This window comes from Fukomys damarensis, unplaced genomic scaffold, assembly GCF_012274545.1.
Source record: "Fukomys damarensis isolate Sample0158 unplaced genomic scaffold, DMR_v1.0_HiC HiC_scaffold_28, whole genome shotgun sequence".
Lineage (NCBI taxonomy): Eukaryota > Metazoa > Chordata > Mammalia > Rodentia > Bathyergidae > Fukomys > Fukomys damarensis.
In genome coordinates, this window is record NW_022900940.1 from 29,080,823 (window position 1) to 29,104,936 (window position 24,114).

Here is a 24,114-nt window from a genome sequence, read left to right on the forward strand (position 1 = left end):
GGATCAAACACACTAGTACAGAAATTTGCCTTAGATAGAACTATAGCCACGTCACCTGTAGCAAATGCTCTCCAGACATGTCCCAGACCAACAACGCTGGCAACATTATGAACTGTAAGAAATGTAAATTTTCAAGCCCTTCCTTGATCTACTATATCAGAAAACATGGATTTAGGTCCCAGCTTTCTGTTTAACAAGGCCTCCAGGTGATGTGATGCCCAAAAAGTCTAAGAACTACTGGTCTATAGTGACACAGAGATGCTGATGGGTCGTTCATGTTCCCAGGAACATGCAGAAGGCTCCTGTCTTCTCTGTGAGATAGGAAAGAAGGGCATTATCTGAGAGTGAAGGTTGGAGAGATGTTACTGGAGCTTTGAAGAGACAGGGAAAATATGGCATAATCTCTAGGGATAGGAAAGAGTGATCTGAGGGATGAAGGCTGAGTGCCTGAAAAGCTCCAGTGTCCACTTGAAGTTCATGTCACCTTTCTGCACTGACACAGTCAATCTGGGTCTTTTTCTCCAGCCACGTCCCATTGGAGTTGATGAGAGGGTGAGGGAGGGAAGGAGGGAGGATGGGAGGAAAGTAAATGGTGAATAAGATGACTAATGCATTATAAATATGAACTCTGTGGGGAAACACTGCTTTCTAGCGTGGCCATTGTCCTCTTTCTTGAAGACCAGTTTACCTCTTATTCATAAAGTCCAAAATCCAGTCTGGAGGCTTAGCCAGTTTGACTCCTCATGAGTGTTGTGTCTGTACTCTTGCCACTATCACAGGGTTCGTGAGTCCTGGTGTACATATAGCAAGGGCTGCCTACCTATATCCGGGAGCAGACAACTAGATGGCAAAAGTCTGCACTCACGGGGTGATCGGGGGGAAAAACATTTCTTCGTCTCTCTTCCTGTCAACCATGTTTTCCTATTTAGACAAACTTATTTAAACAAAACTGGCTAGTCATAAAAGGCCATATGAGTCCATATATTACTTGAAAAACAGACAAAGATTAGTGGTTGCTTGGAGTTGGGAGGCAGGGGTTGGGGCCGTGGTAGGTGAAGGGAGTGGAACTTCTTTCTGAGGTGACAAAGATGTTCTAAAGTCACACTACTCTGAATATACCACATCCATTGAATTATGTACTTTATATGGGAAAATAATTTGATAGGAGAATTATAGCTCAAGCTATTTTATAAAAAATTTGCATACTCACATGTTTAAGCAATTTAACTCACACATTTAAGTAACTTGTATATATGAAAATCAAAGGCTTGTTAATGAAAATAAACTAAATCATTTGAACCGATAATGAATTCTTTTGTTTCTATGTATAAACAAATAGAAGAGCTTCCTTTAAATACTATGGGCTTTGTGGAGTATCAAAAACAGGCAAACTTCTAGGCTCTGACATGGAAAGCAACCGTTAGGCGTAATAAAGCTTTTTTCTTAAAAAAAAAAAAAAGAAAAAAGCTAGGAAGGAAAGCTAGTTCCCACTCTGTAGAGCTTTGTTTTGAAAACCCTTAATTTCGCCGTTAATTCTGCTTTGCAAACCCAGATTCTTTCTGACCCTTAAAAACAAATACCTCCAGGAGTCTTAAGATGTTCCTTCTTGTCAAGAGTGGCATATGCTGTTAAAAACACACTAGTTTCTGCTTCTTTCAGTTTCTCAGCTGAGCGTTGACGGTGTCCTTGCTTCCCTTTTGCATCAAAGCTTTTGCGCTCAGCTGCGGGCAGCACACTCTCATGCCACAACTGAAACGTGCAGCTGTCCCTGTATAAAAGCATGCTGGCCCGCGTTTGCCCTGTGCTTCTGGTGTGGCACCTGAATCATTCATCTCAGCCAGTTTGTCTTGGTGTAGGAAGAGTCACGTCTTGCCTTGCAGCACTAGAAAATGCATTCTGTCAAAACTGATCATTTGCTGCCTATCTTGATTGATATTCATGGAGGAGTTAGCATGGAGGAAGCATCCAGGGGCCAAGTTAGCTTTTCTGCCAGTGGCTCTGTGACCTTGGGCAAGCCACGCAATTTTCCACTTCCATATCTAAAAATAAGGAGCTGAAGCAATCTCTGGGGTTCCTTCCAGCTCTACACTCTAGAAAAGGCAGTGCACTTCTGATCAGTGGAGAAATGGGACTCCAGAGAGACCCAGCTTTGCTGTTTACTAGTAACTCCATTCTACTGTTTTAGCCTCTCCGTGCCTCAATTACTTGTTGAAATCCAGAATAGCATGCACACCTGCTTGCCTAGGTACAGCCTGTCAGGTCCTGCTCCCAGGGCCTGGGAGCCCTGGAGTAAATGGAATAAAGGCTACTCCATATTGACAGTAATAATGTTTCTCTACCCATCTACCTTAAGTCTAAACTAACACGCAGCTGGTTCTGTGTGCATCAGTCTCACAGAAGCCACATGGCCCGGGACACTAGGTCCAGCTGGGAGCCAGGCAGCATAGGTGCAGTTGTTAGCCATATGGCACTATGTAGGAAGCAACCAGTCTTCGGAAGAGGGCTCCTGGACACACAGGAGAAAGACGGCTCAGGCGGCTTGGGTGGGGCTGGACCACGGGTTGGGAGAAATCACAAGCTGAAGCTCTGCTTGTTTGTTTCTTTCCTTCCTTCGCTCTCACTCTTCTAAGTTTATTTTGATTCTGAAACCAGGCCAACCCAGGGGAGCTACCCAAGCAGCAGAGCCTACTGCCTTTCCTGTCTCTGGGCCTCAGACTGGTGCATCCCTCCCACCCTGTTGGTTTGCAGGCGTCGCTTGCTTTGCTGGGTGCCCTTTGTAAGTATCCTCCTCCCCCCACCCCATGATGCCTGGGCCCCTGCCTGCTTCTTAGTAGGCCTCCTTTCACTTTCTTTTCCTCAGGCTCTGGCTCTCTGCTGTTCAAAGGCCCACATCTCCAAACCCTGTGGTAGATAAGTGAGTACAAAGAGAGTGTTTTGCTTTATTACACCAATATGATCTCAGAAAGCTACAGACCATGATTCCACATGCAGTTGGTTTGGAAGAGTCGCTCTGAGAGTGAGGTGCCAAACCACAGGACGGAGCCCCTAATTGCAGAGTTCTGCAAGCTGCGGCTGAATGAAAGGCCGCCCAAGGTTGGGCTCCACTGCGGCCCACAAGGCCCCATAGTGACTGCAGATTTCCCTGTTTGTGTATCATTTGCATTCTTAGTGTGTTTAATGCATTATATAAATTGCGGCATGTAGATTGTAGAAAGAGGCTGCTGCCTGTTTATGCAAATTAAATTTTATTGGGCTGTGCTCATTAATATGTCTGTGGCTGCTTTTGAGCTGCATAGCAGGAATGAGTACTTACAAAAAAAGACTATTCAGCACCTGAAGCCTAAAATACTTATTAACTATCCCTGTTCATATACAGTTTGCCAACCTTGATTTAGATAGACTCCAGATATCATAGGTCCATTAAATATAGCCATATAAATTACTAAATTTCTTTTTGCCTATAAACTATGTGTTTTTCTATAGCTCTTTCATTTTTAAATAAAAACTAAAGGTATCAGTAGAAAAATCTTGATAAGCTGAAAAGATCTCTCCATAAATATTTAGGGCATTCACAATTTAGGTATCATCTACACTTGATCTTAGCCAAAAGGCCGAGAAGCGATGTTAGGTATCATCTAATCCGATCTTAACAACCATATGATAAAGAATCTAGAAACCAGATCTCATATCGGTTGGACACAACACAATTTTAATCCCAGCTACTCTGAAGGCTGAGACAGAAGGACTGTGAGTTCAAGGCTAGCCTGGGCCGCAGGGCAAAACCCCATCTAAGAAATAAAGTAAATAAATCTGAGAATCAGAGAAGGTGGTCCCGTATACCTATCACTACTCATCACCAGGGCTCCTATAGCCATCCCGGCTTTAAAAATAAAAGTCAATGAACAGGGTGAGCGCATTGTCACGAATTCACATGACAAGCCTCAGATAGGCCATCAGCATCGCCCTGAAGTTCTTCCCCGTGTCTCTATTCAACGTACTCTTCCATTTTCCGTCATCCCACCATAGCTTCCCCTCCTGTAAACTTCTAACCTGCCTGCCCTTCTTTATTGTCATCAGATAACCTCACCACCTCCTCCACAGCAAATGGAACCTCCTCTCTCAAAGACACCACCTATCCTACACACAGACCCGCCCAACTCTGAGCCCACCTCCCTCTTCCTGATCCTTCTCACGCACACCTGAGGCAAGTCTTTGTCTACTTGAAAGAATCCCTTCCCAGGAGATTTTGGTAGCAGTTATCTTTTATCCCATCTTGAAAATTTTTTTTTTTTAATTTTGACCTTATGGAGAAATTTGGTTCAGTTCTCATCCAGTGTGGCTTTTGGCTAGAATCCTGGAAAGAATTGAGTTCATGAACCTAGGTACCACTGGGTAAAATTTATGTATAAAATCTATATTTTTTTAGTTTTCATATTTGAAATTTTATATAAATATACATTATATATCAATTCATTTTAAATGCATCCATATTGTCCATTAAACTCTTAAGAAGCCTATCATCCTGCAGCTGACTCCCAAGCATTTCCTCTCCCATTTATGGCCAGTCATACTACTCATGAGTGTCGTCTGTGTGCCCATCTCCATGTGCTTTCCTCCCATTTACTCCCCAACCCAGTTTGTCTGACTTTAGACCCTCTCCCCACACCCAAGTCATACTCGTTAAGGGCCTTAATAACCCTCACTTTGTTAACTCCGGACCATTTCTAGACCTCCTGTTACGGGACCTCTCGGCAGGATTTAATAGCCCTGATCACTCTCTCCTCCTGGTCACAATACTCTTCCCCTAGGTTTCATGACATAGAGTTCTCTGTGCCCTCTTTATACCTACCAGACCCTCTTGCCTGCTCAGACCCTCAGACTCCCATGTTTTTCTTCCTGGCTTTTCTAATGCTCCTCAAGTGTTGGACACTCCTCATTTGGCTCTATTTATAATCCCAAAGCCATCTCACCCATGTGGACACCCCAGTTACATCCCAGTTACCTTGTACCTGTATGTAAATTCAGAGCTCTGTTGACTCTTTCAACATAAGGGCCACAGTGATTTTTGAAAGCCAAAGCTGGCCATTTCTGCACCCTTAACTTATGATCTTTCAACCTATTCCGATGTAGAATAAATATGAAAGCCCATCTGTGTCCTTCAAGGCCCTGTATAGCCAGGCTCCCATTTGCCGTCTAACCTCAACTCATGTCATGCTCCTTACCCTCTTTGCATCTACCTAAAGTGCCTTAACTATCACCATTTGTCTGCCAGACTTGGGATTACCTATCTCTTTCTGCCTTAACAGCTCCTCTCTGTCCTTTGATCTCAACTTAAATCAGAATTTGGGGATCTAATCCCATCTACCATGTTTTGTTTTGTTTTGTTTTCTGTACCAAGAATCGAACTCAGGGCCTTGCACTTGCCAGGCAGGTACTGTGCTTTTGAGCTACATCCCCAGCCCTCATCCATCACTTTTTCTAGGGAGGTTTCCCTAGGTCAAGTCCACAACTCAGTCTCTTCCTTATAATCCTTTGTATAGCTGTAATTTTACATTGACTTTCATAATTTACTAGATTAATATTTGTTCTCTCTCAAAATACAGTAAACTCCATAAGGGCAGATGCTATTATTTTTAATACAGTGTGCCTAGCACTTAGCATAGTAGTTAATCATAGGTCATCAAAAAAATATTTCACATAGGGATGGACAGAGGAAGAGAAGGATGTATGGAGAACGAATTGACAATTATGGCAATGTTTCACCTAAGGTAATACACTTTAGTATCAATACTAGATGGATAGGGTTAATATTGTGCAGATTTCGCATTAACTAGGATCAGGGGGACATAGGTTGTTGAAGTCTGTATCTTGATGGATGGCTTCATGCCTCTTTTACAGCCTTCCCAGGAACACTGTTTCTATGGAAATAGAACATTAATAACAAGAGCAGTATGTGTTTCACAACTATCACAAATATCTCTAAAATGCAAACTTGTGGCCTCTGACTCAGACATGTTTTTAGAGAAGAGAACCCAAGCTGTCCCAGGTTCAGTAAAAACAATCTGCTTTCTTGTTCACTGTGACTCTACATGACTAATGTCATTAACCAACCACAGAAACTAAGCCACTGGCCATAGGAAAATAAAAATGGTCCATGTGCTGGTTGTATTCTGCACAAGGCCTTTATTTGGACACACATGTATGCCAAAGGTATCTAGAATGAACACCCTCATAGCATTTTAATCAGTTTGAAGAAAAAGAAAAAAAAAGAAAGTAAAAGCTAATAGCAATCAACCAACTCCAAAGTAGTGAGCCTTTTACCAAATATGGCTGTGAGATTGGGAGACTCAATGTTGCCTCCTACACAGTTAAATGCAATTCTCTTCGACAGTTACCTTGGAAAGACACACATGTGCTTCAGTGATACCACCCTTAGTCTAAATATTTGCAGTTCCTCCTTTGGGACTGTCCCTGAGGCCAAGAGTATATTACTAAATACATCCTCAGCCTTTTGAGGGTAAATTAGATTCTTAGAAAAACCCAAATGTTAAGAAGAATCAAATCTAGCAAGTAAAATCAGGATCAAAACAAGATTTTTAACTCCAAAATGATACAGAATTTTGATGTGGTGAGGAAAAAAAGTGTCTTTGAAGAGCAACTGGTTCTCAGTGAGGAGTACAGAAATGTTTGAAGAAATGGAAAACATACATAGCTTCCTAAGATGACAGAGCTTACAGTTCTGATATGTTTGTTTTAAAACTCAATCCCATTTCTTTAGAGATTTGAACTGGCCATCCCCTGGGCCAGCCTTGGCTGGCAAGATGTGTTTTATTTGGCCAACATGGTGATTTTATTTTAAGATTGAGTTAGGATTTAAAAATTAGGAGATGTCAAATACACATTTAGATTTCTGGTCTCCTCTGGAAAATCTGAAGATCTAGCAAAACTGTTCCCCACAGCCCCACGTGACCATTCCTAGTGCAAAGTATCTGCTGCCCTTTCATAAAAGGAGATAGCCAACAAGGTCAGCCTCCCTCCTGTCATCACTGTCTGCTCTGGCTTCGTATTTAAAATTTCTGTCCCACTTCCTTCACCGTTCATTATTTTGTGCGGTGTATATCGTTGAGTTGCCTGTGTCGTGCCCCTCCACACTGAAAGCTCCATGAAAACAGAGGTCTTCCTACGTTGTTCAGAACCACATCCCCAGTGGGTGGTAAAAAGGTGGCCTTGACAAAATCTGTTGCATGAAGGCATATATATGTAGCCCCTGAAGTCATTTACAACCCTTGCTCTGCACTCAGACCTAGTAAGAAAGAAAAGTGCTCAACGTTTTGTAGACATTTTCTTTTTTATACTTTTATGCCAGTATCACATTGCTTTTAGTTGTCACGACAGTTTTGTAAAATGTAAGTTATCTCTGAGTTTTCCTCCAATTTTTCGCCTTTATTTGTATTTCTTTGTAGTGTACTCATTTCATTCTTTAGAACACGTGCCAATACATATGGAGAGGTCTGCAGTAAAGTCTTCCTCCAGCACCCCCGACACACACATACACACCACAGACATCCTTCCTCATAAGGCAAACAGTGGTTTCTTTCATGTCTAACCAGAGATACTCCTGCATATTCTTCCTTCTTTTTGTATTCATAGATGTCCCATACCATATACACTGCTATGCACTGTTTCAGTCTTACCTAGCAATGTCTCCCAGAGATTAGCAGACTTCATCTCATACAGAGTTTCCCCATTGTATATATGTGTGTATGTGTGTGTATGTTACACACACATACACACATATATACATATACATACACACACATACATAGCATTCCACTGGGTGCCTGTCTTATGGTTTATTTACCTACTCCCTATTGGATATTTACATTTTACCCATATCCTTTTACAGGTGTTCAAGATTTGGGTGTTTAGAAAAAGCAAGACTGTGGGTGGCTTCTATATTTTGAGATGTATTTATATAGTCTCCATTATTTTAAATGGTTTGTTTATGGTTTCTTTTAGGACTTTAATTTATTATATTAAATTTTCCAGCTACTTCATCTTTAACCAGGTATAAGATAGGAGTCAAGGATTCAACTTTGATGTTTTTTCCTAGATGTTTTACTGTTCATCCCATCTCCAAGATTTGAATATTCCAGCTTTTATCGTATAGCAAATTTCCATATATATTGAAGTCTAGTTCTGAACACCTCTCCCGCTCCACTGATCTGCTGTTTTCATGCACAATTACAGCACTGTGTTATTAAGGCGTTTTGTCATTTTTAGTATCTGATGGACTTCTCCAACATTACTCTCTTTTTTCAAATTTTTTCACATATTTAATATTATATTAAGATAACAATGATACAGTCTTACTTTCCTGTGGATTTCTAAGTTATCCAAAATAAGCAATGAGCATTATATGTACTTCAGCATCCTTCAGGAGATCAAATACTTTTTTCCTCAGGGATCTTATTACTGGGATGAGTAATTGTAACATTTCTAACAGGGACCTACCCTTGCTTTCCTGGAAATAATCCATTCCTGTGGTGTTTTGTTCTTTTAATTTTTCCAAAGGTCATTTGCTAATATTTCATTTAAGATCTGTGCATCAATATAAATAAGTGATCACAGCAGATTTTTTGATGCTGTCATTTTCTTATATTTTAGTATCAGAATTATGCTAGCTTCAGTAAAAATAATTGAGAAAATTTCTTCATCCTTTGAAAAATGTTTGATTTTATTGATCTCTGAAATAATCATACATGAAACTATCTTGATTTGGCATTTTCCAGAGAAAGAGAGGAGTGCTCCCTCAATGTATTCAATTTTTTTCATTAGTCTATGTGATTTGTCTTCTTTGCTGTATCATAAAATAAATTTGTAAACTTTTATTTGCATAGTGATCTCTTGTAATTGTTCTAATTTTCCACATCTATTCTCTTTCCTTCCCTCTTCTCCTACTCCTTCCCATTAATTAGATTGACTCGTAATTAATCTATTGTTTGGAGTTTTTCCCAAAGAATCAATTTGAACATCTTGACTTATTCGTTCTGACACAATATTTTCTAATTCTATAAGTTTTCTGACTGTATCTCTCCTAATTTTTATTTTAGCTTTCTTTTATTTCATAATTTTTCTACAAATTCTTAACTCATTTATGTGTAAGTCATAATATGTAAAACTATGACATTTCTTTTAAATGGAGCATTGAGGGTCTCACATAGGTTTAGCTTTCATTATATAAATCATAATTATTCCTACATATTTATCAATGAGATTTTTATTTACTCTTTAACAAGATTGTTTATAAGAATTTTTCTGGTTTCAAAAGCTTACAATTTTTTGTTACATATGTGCTTTTCTTCTTTTTTAATCTGTAAGTTGATTTTATCATGGGAAAATTATTTTATCTCTAATATTTCTGCTTATTTCTATATTGGGCATTTCTTTAATTCTAGATTAACATTATTAAGAAGATTATTCTGGTATTCCTTTGGTTTTATATCTGTTTAATTTTTGAAGGAATACAGGTACATTGAACACAACTACCATTGTGCTTCCACTTATTTTATTTTATTTTTGGGGGTACTGGGGCTGAAACTTGGGTCCTTGTGCTTGCGAGGCAGGTTCTAGAACCACTGGGCTAAATCCCCGGCCCACTTATTTTACTTTGAATTCACATATTTCAAGTCTATATTACTGAGACAATAAACACGATCATTATATCTCTCTTTTCTATCTGATAAACAATTTTAAGGCACAGAGATACTGAAACATTGGCACCACAGGCATTTAGCACTACCCCAAATTTATTTGAGGAAATTTCAAAGTTGAAGACTGCTTTAAAAATCCAGAGAGGTGGTGCCTATGAATAAGTCAAGAACAAATGTTTGTAATAATAGGTTTTGGCATTAATCAGGGAAAGTGGTATGAGGACCTATCTGCTTGTTTTTATAATTCCTTCTTTCTGGAGGTTAGTTCGTCCCACTATGAATTTTATTTTATTTATTTATTTGTTTGTTTGTTTATTTATTTATTTATGTTGTACTGGGGATTGAACTCCAGTCCTTGTGCTTGCGAGGCAGGCGGCGAAACCACTGAGCTAAATCCCCGGCCCTCACTGTGAATTTTATGTTGAAAAGGAATGGTTACGTCTTGTTCGTGTATCATCAAATAACACCAGCCTTTGCCCTCACCTCTGAGAGATGGTCTGATAGTAGTTGTGAATAAACAACAAATGAGCAAAAAATACTAAACGTATGTTGCAGATTAGGATAATTAGCAAAGGTATTTGTGTCACCTGTCTGTCCAAACATAGATTTCTTATAGGACAGACTGTAATATTCTATATGCCTTCAAAATTTTATACAGATTCACTCCAGGAGCCAGCTCATGATGAACTAAGCATTTTGCCTGTGTACAGATTTATTATTTCCTTATGATCTCAGCTAAGAGGGCATAACAGATATACCAGAAATGAGAACTTGTAGCCCTTGCCATTGTTTGGTTTCTGGGTCAGAAGTAAGCAGCCAGGGTGATCCAGTCCCAGAAAGGAGGAGACAGGTTTCCCACAATGAAGCAAGCTCACATTCCTCTTAGAGTTGAGCTCCTCGTGTTGCCATGTGAAAATTCTAGTCACCAAATACTGCTTAAAAATAAAAATTATTTTAAATATTTAGAAGTATGGTGTAGGAAGATCAGAAAAAAATAGGCCAAAACCCTGGAAATCTGAACAGAAGGATTTAATATGGAGAACTGGTTGTTATGTAAATGTTGGAGCATTAAACAGTCAAAAGGAATACTGAAGTGCCTCAGTTGCTAGAAGCAGGTGTCATCCTTAGAGTTGGGTACCAAAAGAGGAGATGGGATTGCTAGAGTCTAGCAACTCAGAAGAGCAGTCCTCGGAAGTGCTCCAGTACTAAGGAAAGAGACTCACCAGCTGCTGTCAAAACCTCTGAGAGATGTAGAGACTGCTTCTGGGAGTGCTAAGAGAGACGACCGCTGCTGGGAAATGCGCACAGAAAAAGGAGGAGTAAGACTCCTTCTGTCTTCCCACTTTCTAGTCTTCTTCTAGTGCCTCCTATTGACAGAATCTAATAGAAAAGCCCTCTGTCCAGGAACTGGGAAATGGCTTGCCAAGTTCCAGGCCCAGAATCATGAAGTAGAGAACGGAAGGGTAGATTTGTAGCTGAAGGGCAATAAGTAACAAACTAGCACTCAGCTTTCGAGATAAGGAGCCGGTGATTCTGTAAGTGGAAACCAGTCATCTTTTTTATTCCTTGTACTATTCCAGACTTTCCCTTTGAACAAGTACCAATGTTCAGATTTCCAAGTATCTTTTAGCTTTTCAGGAAAAAAAAAGAAAGCTTTTCCTCTGTTAGAAGAATACTTGCTGGTAATGCCTTTATACATGTCTCCCGCAGCATCAACATGGGATTGAGCCTGGTAGCGTGTGACAGCTTGGGACTTAACATTAGTTCTTTTTACACCTTCATACCCAGTTGGTATACTGTAGAGTTTATCCTCATGAACTTGACCCAAAATTTTAGGAATAATATCCTCAATCAAATGGAGCAGTGAGTATTAATAGAACTTCTCATTTTCTGAACAACTGTGTAACCTGTACTGAACTCAGAAATGTCTCATATCTAATAAGAAATATTTTCCTGCCAAGTAATAAGTGTCTCACTCATACAAAGTTCAGTGTATGAGAAAGACTCATTAAGACTCATCAAGAGTGAACTTTTAAAATAATGTGTGTTAGTCTGGCCAAATCCTGTATTCCATATGTTTACGTTTACCTGCTTGTTACTCTGAGCTAGTAAATTCATTTTTCAAAAATCCTTTAGTTATAGCTGTTGCTCAACTTTTGTTCTTGTAAGTAGTGACATCAAAAAATATTATTAGGACATTCCATTCAGGAAATACTCAACTCAGATTCTTCAAAAAGTGTTTTACTCAACTATTTGTCCCTGTGACAAATACCTGAAGGGAACAAGTAAAAGGAAGAAAGATTTATGTTGGCTCATGGTTTCAGAGGTTTCTGTTCATGGTAAGCTGGCTCCACAGCAGAAACACCATAGTAAAGAGTATAGCTGAGGAAAGGTGTTTACCTCATGATAGCCAGGAAGCGAAGAAAGGAAGTATGTGAGGGCCCAAGGAGGAGCGAGGGACCCTGTAATAGTTCCCAAGGTCACAGCCCCATGATTTCCTCCTTTTAACTACGCCCCAGCTCCTGTTTCCATCACCTCCCAATGATACCATCAGATTATGAGCTCATCAATCAATTAATTCATAGAAGAAGCAAGAGCCCTAATGATCCATTCACCTTCTGAGACCCTTATCTCTGAACATATTAGTCTTTTGGGGGACGTTTTAGATCTGAACTATAACAAAAAGAAATTTGGATTAAAGGTCAGGAAACATAATTTTTATTCCTGAGACATTTAACTTCTTGTATCTTGGTTTGCTTATCTGTGAGAAAATCAAAAGAGTTTATGAGCATCAGATGAAATTACCAATGTAAAGAGGCAATATAAATTGCATATAACTATTATTATTCTTGTAAGAGGTATTCATTATGGCAATTTACTGCATTGAGTCTGGATTGACAAGGGTTGGGTTTGATGCCTGACTCTCCCACTTATAAAACCATTTTTAATCTTGGGCATGGCAGTTACATCTCATGCCTTTAGTTTACCAAACCATAAAATGGATTTATATTACCTACCTCATAAGTTGTTGAGAGTGGTAAATGAAGTGGAATATGTAGGACACCTCACAGAACACCTAGTACGTTGTCAGCACTCAGATATTAGATGCTATCGCTATTACGGCCTTTATGAGTGTCACTATAATCCTTACTTTTTAGGGAATCATATACTTGTGTACAGGATGTGTGGTGATTAATATTTTAAGGTATCATTGTCTTCTTTTTCTCTACTTGGTTTTATTGAACATAACAAATAGAAACTCTTTAGATTTGTTGTAGATTTCTACTACAAAGCCAAGAGTCATGTTTTACCTAGTTGGCCTTGGCCTTGGCCTTGGAGATAAGCAGAGGAAGCTCCAGGTACACATTCATGCCTTTCCTCTGAGATCCACTTTATTTCTTTGGTGTTTCAGAAATTGCCTGAGTCCTTTTTCTCTGGAAGTCTTTGTTTTCAGAGCAATGAAATTTTTCCAAGAAAATCAAATAGTTTGTGTTTCTATGGCAGATAAAGTCAACAACACAAGTTCATGGCTTAGGCCCATTGTCTTTCTTGCTGTGAGAGAAAGTCAGTCAATAAGCAGGTCATATTTACAGCAAATTTTTCCTTGACTCTAGAGGTGTTACAATTGAAACATTTCAAACTGTATCTTTAGAAGCTATCACTTTGTTATTAAAACTACATTCTTTGAGAGAAAGTGGACATTGTTAAAGATATCCATTTAAATCTTCTCTTGCTAGGAAAGCAGTAGTTGGAGTCCCAGAAAAGCCCCTTAATCATTGCATAGTCTGTCTCACAAATGCCACTGTCCCCAGAGAAGTGGGTGATCCCCTCACCATATCTCTTTTACACTATATCACTCTAGAAAATTGGAAACCCCACTTTCTTACTGTTAGCAACTTCTTGGAAGAAAACATTTCACCCTGAAAAGTACATATCTAAAATACATATATAATGTTGTGGCTCTTTCTAAAACAACAGCCCTACACACAGTGCACACAGTAAAGCTAGTTGTTAGCAGGTGGCAGAGGCACTTGGTAAGCATTCCACCATGGAAACAAGTCTCTAGAACCAACACTCACTCATCTTCCAGAACACGTGGTTTACTATGCATATCAATAACTCAAAGTTCTGAGCGCTTATTATGAGCTAGGCATCATGGTAAATGCTTTTCCTACATGAACTCATTTAATTGTTATGATGTCTCTGTTACAGACATTCTGTTGCCTTCTTTGGGAATAAATGAACCAATGACATTAAAATGAGCTTCTGTAGATATGTATTCTGTCCTAATATCCAGAATGTGTTGGTCAAAATTATTTCAATCTAATCTAGACATTACATAACTTCCATTCTGAAAGACCCTCAGTTCACAGCTGGGTCTTGACCAAAAAGACTGGCATGACCCTTATGGGCAGGGGCTCAGTGATTTACAGCTCTCTGTGTTTTGTAGAGTTGGGTTTTGTTACTTGGGGGTTTTCTGTTTGGGATTTTTAAGATACTCTTTCTCTTCCACACATCAATATGGCTTGCTGTACTTCAGAACAGTACCAAATAACCTCTTGTAATTGTTTGTATCTATCATTCAATCCTCTTCTTCAGGCAGCACTTGCCAGAAGGACAGGAGTAGGTCCTGGCCATCTGTGCCCAGCACAGCTCCCATCTGAATGACATGTACATTCAGGTAGAAAGCACTGTGGCTCAGCAGCTAAGAGCACTTGCTCTTGAAGATACTCTAACTCCTCACCATCAGGGTGATAAAGAGCAAGGATCTCAGTCCTCCTTACTCTTGGCTTTATGAATGAGCAAAAAATAACTGTGAGCAGTCCTTGGGTGTCCTGCTTACCAAAGAGGCTGTGCCCTCCTGTGTGGAACCCATAGCAGGAGACCCCAAGAGTCTTCCAACAGTATAGCTCTATACCCATCAGAGAGCACTGAGAATACTGACGCCTGAATGGTGTGAGCAATCTCCTTATCTTAGTTCAGTCCGACACTCTGTTCTCTAGCAAGCACATGTCAAGGTTTTGAACAGAGAAACGGACAGATGAGCAGAAGGAAAGACATTCCCTTATGTGGCTTAACAGGATGTGTTGTTGAGCTCCCGAGAGAGTGAGAATGGTCTTCATTGAGTTATTAACTATCTACCAGTTTGATCGCCATGTGCTGCTATTATACCTTGCATGTTATTAGACAACCATAACAGCAAGTTGGAGGGAGGTTCACAGGGCTGCTAGCCAAGCAGCATCCCAGTCCACAGGTGCAGACGTGTGGACCTCTGTGATGAGCAGGACGATTGGCCCTCAGTACATAGAAAATGATGTATGTCAATGGGGTTGGAGTGTTTCTTTGTGTTATAAATTCAATAGTATCAAATCTCTACACAGCTCAGTTTCACACAAGGTGGTTGCTTGAAGTTCTAAAATTTATTGCAGAATATTTAGAGATGTGATGTAGAAGGTATTAAGGAAAGTCATTTAATCCGAATAAATTATTCTTTCATTGAGCCTTGGTCAAGAAGTCTAAATGCATATCTTTATAAACAAATGGGTGGTTCTGCTAGCAAATAAGGGCCAGGTAAGGCTCTCCCTTCCCCAGTGTAGCGCCCAAGCCAGAGAAAACCCACATGCTAGATAAGAAATCATGATAGCCTATACTTGATTTTCAATTTTAGGTTTAACATTCTATGGGATGCCTCGGTTAAATGTGCATGTTTAGCAAATTTTATAATTGACATAACTAAGTTCATCCATTGAAAGTTTTCAGTTTACTGGATTTTTAGTAAATTCTCAGACCTGTACAGACATCACTGTAATTTCATTTTAGTTTATTTTCATCAACCCTGAAGCAATCCTTATATCCATCCACAACCACTGTCTGGCCCTAAACCAATCCCCACACCTATCACCCAGACCTTAATGACCACTCCTCAACTTTCCTTCTCTAAAATGTGCATTTTTGCAACCAAGACACTACCTGGCAGTTCTTAGAAGTGAGAATCGTGTGATAAATGTCATCCTCAAAATTTGTAATCTTTGAGAAAATATATTTTCTTCCTATGTCTTGAGCTTCTCCTCCTCCCTGCAGCATTTTTCTCTCACTGCCACCTCCAAAGGTAGCCGCTGTTCTTCATTTAACAAGTGTTTATTAAGGACCTAGTATGAGCCGTGAACTGTGTTCAGCCTTGGAGTCATCAGTGGACAAAACAACGCTGAGGAAGACATACACAAATAAATAAATAGAACAAAGCACAGAAGTCAGTGGTTCTGCATGCTAAAACATACCAAGTTCTACGAAAGGGAGAGTGGAGCCAGAGGACAGGTATTGGAAAGGTCAGCGCATAGGAAAGGGGTAGGTTACAGCCCAACGGGGACTGGGATCCCCAGTGGGCGACCCCTAGAGGTCAGGGCATGCAAGACCTCAGGGAGATGAGGGAAGGACCCAACAAGTGTCTAGGAGATGGGCATTTAATGCATAAGAAAAACTCTGGACAGAAGTCCTCTGGTAGAGAGCACAGATGACACATTTGAGGAATAGCAGGGAGTTTGATAAAGCTGAAATAGAGGAAGAAGACAGAGGCAAAAGGGGAAAATCCTGGGCACCCTGGGCACCCTGGCAGGGTTTTGAGCAGAAGAGTAGCATGACCTGAATTCTACTCTGACAGGAGCACTGGGACTGCCATGTTGAGGAGGAATGAGACAGGTGTAGGAAGCCTATTGCAGAGGCCACTTTAGGGAGAGGCTCTCAACCTTAGCCATATATTGGAATCACCAGCCAGTTTTTAAAAACTGCCCTGAGTTACAAAACACTAACTGGTCTCAAGTTCAGCCTGGGTACTGGAATTTTTCATAACTGCCTGGGTGATTTTGATGAAGAGCCCAGGTTGTCCATTACAGCTTTTGGAGTATTAAGTACTCTCACTTGTCCAGCTTTGAAACTGGGAAACAAAAACCTCACAGATAACCCTGGCTGCTTATTGGCAAAGCTGTTCCTAGAGGCAGCCAGAGATCTGGCTGCTGTGGCAGTGGCAGGGCTGGCACTGCAGTGTACAATTAAATCAGACCTTGAGATTCCTGCCATTTTTCAGCAGGATCCAAACACAAGCTTCTGAATCTGAGAGCAAATTTCCTCCTTGCACCTAAGAAAGAGCTTGTAATAAATCAGATCAGAACAGAAACTTAAGACTTGGACCTTAGTAACTGAGAGTGTAATTCACTCAACAAACAGTATTTTAGCATAATCATGACAGTTTACCAAGCATTGTGCGAGGAGCTGCAATAAAAATAAATAAATAAAGCCTTACCATTCTTACCCAGGCCAAAGGATGGCTCAAAGTCAAGGCTGTATAATATTTCAAAATGTGTTATTTGTGTGAAGGTTTTAAATAAGCCAGGGGGAAGAGGCTCCTTCGGCTGCATATCTGAGTTGTTGGCATTTCTAATTCAGAACGATGAATAGAACATTATTGCGTTGCATAGGCACAAGTACAGCGGGGGAAAAAATATGCTTGGAACTGTGAGCTGAACATGAATCAGCAATCTCATTCTATTGTTTGAAAAATAATCACCACACTGGGAGTATGGAATTTAAGAATCATGCAGGAATGCCCTTCCCCCAGCAGGAAACAGACACTGGCTAAAACATGGCATCTTGTTTTTTGGCTTCTTGAGCTGAAAGGAATGTAAAAACTTGGAGAGGATTTGGGGAAAGCTGATTTGTAAATATGGAAAATACAACCCATAAGAAATGGGAGATGATTTAGACCCAGCCTTGGCAACCTGGCAGGGGTGGCACGCCAGCAGAGTGTTTATTCACTCTCATGAGCAAGAAGTAGAGCTGCCCCAGCTTCAATAAATAACAAATGTTTCTTGAGTTCCTGTTATGCGCTGCTCACCGTGCCAGCTTAGGGAAGGAAGACAAGTGGTCCGTGCCTTTTGAAGACCTTCCAGTTTGTGAGCAGAGCTCACAATGCTGTGAAGTGGTCATTCTCAGTCATGTATTCGAAACATGGCCTGGAAGGTTTGTAGAATCTCAGAGTGCTGGGGCCCACCTTTGGAGCTTCTGATTCAGTGGTACCTGGCAGAGGCTGTGTGCCTGCATTTCCAACACATCCGTCACCGATGCCCCTGCTGCTGATCTGGGGAATGTACATGGAGAACCGTACTCTTAAGAAAATAAATGCAGGGGGCAGGTGTGGAGGGTGAGTGTGGGTTGCATGCATGAGTCCACTGGCAAGGTGCCACTAATCAGTTGGTGCTATGGTGGGTGCCAGTCTGTTCTCCAGAAAATTGCCAATGGTTTCTCACTAGCAATGTGTGTTGCACAAACTATGCTGGTTGTGAATTTGCCACCATCCAAGGAAGAGGCAGGAAGGAGAATTCTTTGCAGGACTAAGAAAGTCAAACAGGACACAATGCAGAGGGGCTGCGTCCAGTGACTCCCAATCAGCAAGTGTGTACGTGAGTTTATAGCAGCACAGCGAATGGGTCGGAGGATAGCAGCAGGTCCTCACATCCAGGCTCATGATCAAGTGCTTCTCCCATCAGTACCCCAGGGAGGCCTTTTCTTAGTAAACAAAGCTTGCCTCACCCTACAGAAGATGGGCAGAGCTCCCCGTGGGAGCCTGCCATGAACCATACCTTGAGAAGTGAGGCCCACTTTTCCTGCAGCCACCAGGGTTATTCTGCATTCCAATAAGCAGAGTGCAAAGTCAATCTGAAAATGGGGGGGGGGACCATGTCTCATGTCTTGTCATTTTATTACTAGAGATCTAGAGTGTCCCAAACTTAGGGCTGTACACATAAAGTACACATGGCCTTCAGAGAAGGGAACAGGCCATCAGCAGAACTGGTGCCTTACTCACAGTTGGTACCTTTTCCCTGGAAGAGTCCCAGAGAAGAATGTGTGCTGTTGGAATGGAGAGGTGAGGTCACCCACCACGAGAGCTCCTTTGTCCCTCTACCATGCTCCTGAGTGATGAAGTCTGGGGTTCTCTATATAGGTCCCTGGATGTGCAGCCAGATCACCTGAGATCACGAGCTGAATCCAAAATTCTGGGAGTGGAGCCCACAAGCTCTTTTAACAAGCCCTCTATGTGCTCCCAAAGTTAGCAAACCATTAATTCAGCTTGTGCATTAGGTAACTGCAGGTAGCTCCCTGCAGAACAGGATGGAAATGCAAGCAACCTGCCATTTTCCCCACAAGTCAGGCACTCATACAAGTATTCTGGCGTGTTTAACCCCTCCTGCCCTTTTGTCACATTTTCACTTCAGAACTTAGCGTTTGATATCCAGCCAGCTTCTCGGTAAGCTTTGGTGTCCCCGCTGCTCCCAGAGATAACAGGGCTTATTGTATGCCCTTCATCACAGCTCTTACATCTGGGCCCCTTCCCCTTTTTAGATTCTTCACCACTTCCTACCCATGTCATAGGGGCTCAGGGAACTGTTGAATGATAACCTCACTGCACAAACTCCCAGGACTCCCTTAAATCCTAAGGCTCCGCTCTGTGCGTCTCTTGTTCTCTACTCCTCTGTAACAAGACACAGACTCACTTTACAGTAGGAAGCTTAAAAGGTTAAACCGTACAGCTATGATCTTACAAACATCGAATAGTTGCAAATCACATCCTTGGACTTTTCAATGATTTTGAAATCTTTTATTACTATGATTCCGAAACTCTGTACCAAGGCACCCCTGGGCAAGCCTCATCCAGTCGTAGAAACGTAGTAGCTATTTTTTGTTTTTTAAGGAAGCAATCAATTGCTAGATAACATGAAGCAACTACTATTAGGCTGTTTAGATCTAATTATTTAATAAACGGCAGTTCACTATTTATTTTGACTTGGGTGTCACCATGAAAATGTTATTAAAACACAAGTGCCTTGCACGGAGAACGTGTGGGGCCCTGTGTGACAGCATCTCCATCCCCAGGAGGGTTTGGACTGTATACTTTCTGGCATGATCATACATTCAACCACCATGTTTAAGAAAATGCATATTCTGAATGTATCGTAAATGTCAGTGGGAAAAAAGCTAACAGAAAACTATAACTATATGCATTTTCAAGAGGCTTCTTTTCTTCCTAACCTCCCTTCTCTAATCTGCCGGTCCCTCCCACCTGACTCAACCCCTAACCACGGTCCTATGATTTAAAAAATAAAGCCTACATTTCCATTTATGTCACAGCCCTGACTTCGTGACTTAAACATGATGGGTTAATCCTTACAAACTTGAACAAACAATTGCTCTGATGCGTTCCTGAAAACAGATTGTTGAAGGACAAAATTCAGACTGTGCCATGCTATGCAACTGACACCTAACCGGAAGTCATGCATTTGCTGATACAGTCGGCTGAAAGGAGGAACATTACCTAGCAGGATCCAGCAAGGACCTCAGAAGGAGCCCTGGCCACCGCATACGATCCTGAAGTCTGTTCTGCAGGAACACTGCAATGTAGCTGCCCTCGTCTGCTCACTGTTTGGCATTTAGGAAGTAATAAATAACTATAACTATTTGTTAGGAGAGTTTTGTTTTTTTTTTCATTCTCAGGGAGTTTTAGAGCAACGCTGTCTTCATAACACCCTCCGCCTTAGGAAGATTATTGTTTTTATCCCAGGCCTAGAAATCTGCAAGGAGCTCCCCGCAGATTCCAGAGGCAACAGAGTACCAACTCAGCCTGGGAGACCCTGTCACCCCGGAATGAGTCCGAATCTGTTTGTTATTTATTTTTTACTGAAGATGATGTACTTCTGTCAAGGAGTGGAGCAGGAGAGTTTTGCTTAGGAAGCTGTCCAAGGTTGGGGAGGAGTGGGTTGTTTGTTGTTGTCTACTTCATCATCAAACACTTCTTAAAAATCAATAATAAATCATTTGCTTCAGCATGAATGTTTTATTTTCACATTCTTGTTTGTTGTTTTTCGTGCATGTGTCTCAGTGAGTCACCTAACCACAATTATATATTCAGGCATCTGGTGGTTCTGCACAGTACTCCATTCCTCAGGAATTACTTCATTCCCTGACATGACGAATATGTTTCCAGTCCCTTCGCCGTGCGCACACGTGTGCACACACAGGTGCACACACATACACATGTGAGCCCTTGCACTTTTCATTAGCTTTTCTTCCTTTTGTTCTGGAGAAGCTGCCCTGCTCTCCACCAGGTGTCAGTAGAGGCAGTTTGAGCCGCTGGTTTTTGCCACCAGGGCTGCTCTTAAAGTGCTGCTGTCCTGAAAGCACCCAGCTGCTCTCCCCCTGAGAGACTGGCTCCCCTTTCTGAGAAGCATTCAGGGATGACAGTCCACTTGTGGGGAAAGGTAGCTACAAGGAAAATGTATCATCAACACAGCAAGCAAACAAATTGATCCTTTTCAGAGTTATCCTCATAAAACTCTTAGTGGCTGACTTTTCCTTGCCTTTTCTATCAGTGTATTATTTGGCTAGAAAGTACTTCATGTTTCACTCAGTGTGGCACTAATTTAGATTGTTTTAAGTTTGCAAGGAGCTTTTTTGGTTTGATTTAAAGCCCACTTTGACCCTACCACTGCTGACCTCAAAGCAGAAATAGGACTTTGTCTGAACCTAGAATGTGAGGGGTGAGAGAATACCACCACGCACGCCTGTGTCTGCTCTATTCAATCTGCACTCTCCCCTATGAAGTAGACTATCTTATCCCCGTGTTAGGAATGTTTATCTTGGTTCTACATATGCCATATGTCACTCTGTTGGTAAGCATCAGGGTCCATGTTCTTTCGTGAGGACCTTGACTGCAACAGAGGAAGAAAAAGAGGGTCAGATGAAGGGAAGGGACATAGATTAAAAAGAAGAGGAGAAATGAGCCCTGGAATGAGATGATTGGACGTGAATTAAAGGGGTGGGAGAAATAGGGTAGAAGTAAAGGCTAATCATTTTGCTAAGAACAACCACCAAAACATTAGCCACCACAAATTAGTCTTAGTTTCAACCATGGGTCCAGGTTGTATCGTCTCCTTTCACGAAGGCAAAGCATTTACAGTGGCTGCTGAAAGTCTAGAATGAAAATTATAGCTTTGGCCTTCAAGAATCATTTGCTAATGTGTGTTACATAGGGTTTGAGTCTCCTGCCATACGGAGTGGAGAAATTTTGACTTTGCCATCCCCCAGGCCACCAAATAAGCAGTGAGTCTACTGTTATTCTATATCTTTATTAAGTAACTCAGAGACTTCTACTGCCTTTTAATCACCCCGTCTCCAGTCTAACTGTGTAGCTTTATTTTTTTCCATTAAGTTTATTGGTACATTTAAAGCAAACAATACAGTTAAATTTATCATTGGGATCTTGTACCTTTACATGATATGTCTTCGTTCTTGTTTTTTCCCCATATCCCTGCCCTCCCTTCACCCCTTTCCCTGTCCTTACTTACAAAGACTTTCTTTCCATTTTTTTCATTTTTTCTTTTCCCATATTTCCTTTCCCCTCCCCCTCCCACTTCCTCTTTAGCCATTTTCTTCCTATTTCATACTCCCAGTTATACCATTTGAACCTTATTTACACTTTTAGTTTTTCACACCAGAAAAACTATCTGGTATTTACTCAAGTGTGTCCTATTTATTTCATTTAGGAGTATGTGCATCCATTTAGCAATAAATTTTTCTAGTTTCTCATTCTTTTTTTTGGGGGGGCGTTATTTTGAGACAGGGTCTCACTATGTAGTCGAGACTGACCTGGAACTCACTATGTAGCTCAGGCTGGTCTCGAACTCACAGTGATCCTCCTGCCTCAGCCTCCCAAGTGCTGGGATTACAGGCGTGCGCCAGCTCTAGTTTCTCATTCTTTATGGCTGAGTAGTACTTCATTTTATAGAAAAACCACATCTTCTTTATCTAGTCTCCACTTGATGGGCATTTGGGTTATTTCCAAGATTTAGCTATTACAAACTGTGCTGCTATAAACATGTGTGCACATGTATCACTGTGGTATGATTCTTTTAATTCTTTTGGAGAGATACCCAGCAGACGGATGGCTGGGTCAAATGGAACCTCTAGTGCTAGTTCTTCGCATTATCTCCATATTGATTTCCACAGCGGTTGCACCAGTCTGCACTCCCACCAAAAATGGAGAAGGGTTCCTTTCTCCCCACAACTCTGCCAACATTTGTTATTGGTGACTTCTTGATAGCAGCCATTCTTTCTAGGGTGAGGTGGAATCTCAGTGTTGTTTTCTTCTGCATCTCTCGAATGACCAGTGCTGTTGAACATTTTTCATATATTTATTTATCCCTTTTATTTGTCTGTCTGCAAAATGTCTTTTCACTTTAGATGCCAATTTTGAATTGGGTCTTTGTATTTGGAGGGGTCTGACTTTTTTTTTAACTCCTTTATATATTCTAGATAGTAGTCCTTAGTCTGAGGAGTAGCTGGCAAAAATTTATTCCCACATTGTAGGTTGTCTCTTAGCTCCATTGGTGATATCTCTTGACCTGCAAAAACTTTTTAATACAATGAGATCCCAGTTGTTGACTCTTTGTGCAAGTTCCTGTGCTGCTGAGAATTTGTTCATTAAGTCTTCTCCTGTGCCAGTGTCTTTAAGAGTTCTACCTAATTTACTTCCCAGTAAGTTTAGTGTTTCTATTTTAATATTTAGATTTTTAATCCACTTGGATTTTAGTTTAGTACATGGTGAAAGACAGGGATCTAGTTTTAATCTTTGGCAGGTTGAGATCCAGTTTTTCCAACACTATTTATTAAAGAGGCTATCTTTCCTACAGTGAGGATGGTTAGCTCCTTTGTCAAGGATGAAGAAGCTGAGTATGTCTGGTGTTGTTTCTGCATCTTCTAATCTATTCCATTGATCCTTGGGTCTATTTCTTTGCCAGTACCATGCTGTTTTTTTCACAGTGGCTTCGTAGTATAGTTTCAATTTGGGAATTGTGATACCCCCACCATGTCTCTGTTGCCTAGAATGGTTTTTGCTATTCTAGTGTCTTCTGATTCGAAATGAATGTTTGGATTGCTTTCTCAATTCTGTGAAATATAGTGTTGGGATTTCAATTGGGATTATGTTGAATCTGTCTAGATGTTTTGGAAGTATGTCTATTTTCACTATGTTGATTCTTCCTACCCAGGAGCAAGGGATGTCTTTCCATCTTCTTATATGCTCTTCTATCTCTTTTTTCAGAGTGCTATAATTTTCAGTGTAGAGGTCTTTTGTGTCCTTCATTAGATTGATTCCTAGATATTTCATTTTTTGGATGTTATTGTGAAAGGAATTGTTTCCCTAATTTCTCTCTCAGTGAGTCTGTTATTTGTGTGCAAGAATGCTATTAATTTTTCAATGTTGACTTTATATCCAGCTGCTCTACTGAATCTGTCAATTAAGTCTAGCCATCTTTTGGCAGAGTTTTTTTAATCTTCTATGTAGAGTATTACATCA

General features: G+C 40.7%; 1 protein-coding gene and 1 pseudogene across 6 annotated transcripts in view; one reads left to right on the top strand and one right to left on the bottom strand.

The window, feature by feature from the left end:
* The window catches only part of Thrb (thyroid hormone receptor beta), a 327,980-nt gene that overhangs the window by 189,622 nt on the left and 114,244 nt on the right, over positions 1–24,114 (top strand). The window lies entirely within an intron of this gene.
* LOC117283643 lies at positions 3,479–3,623 on the bottom strand (annotated as a pseudogene).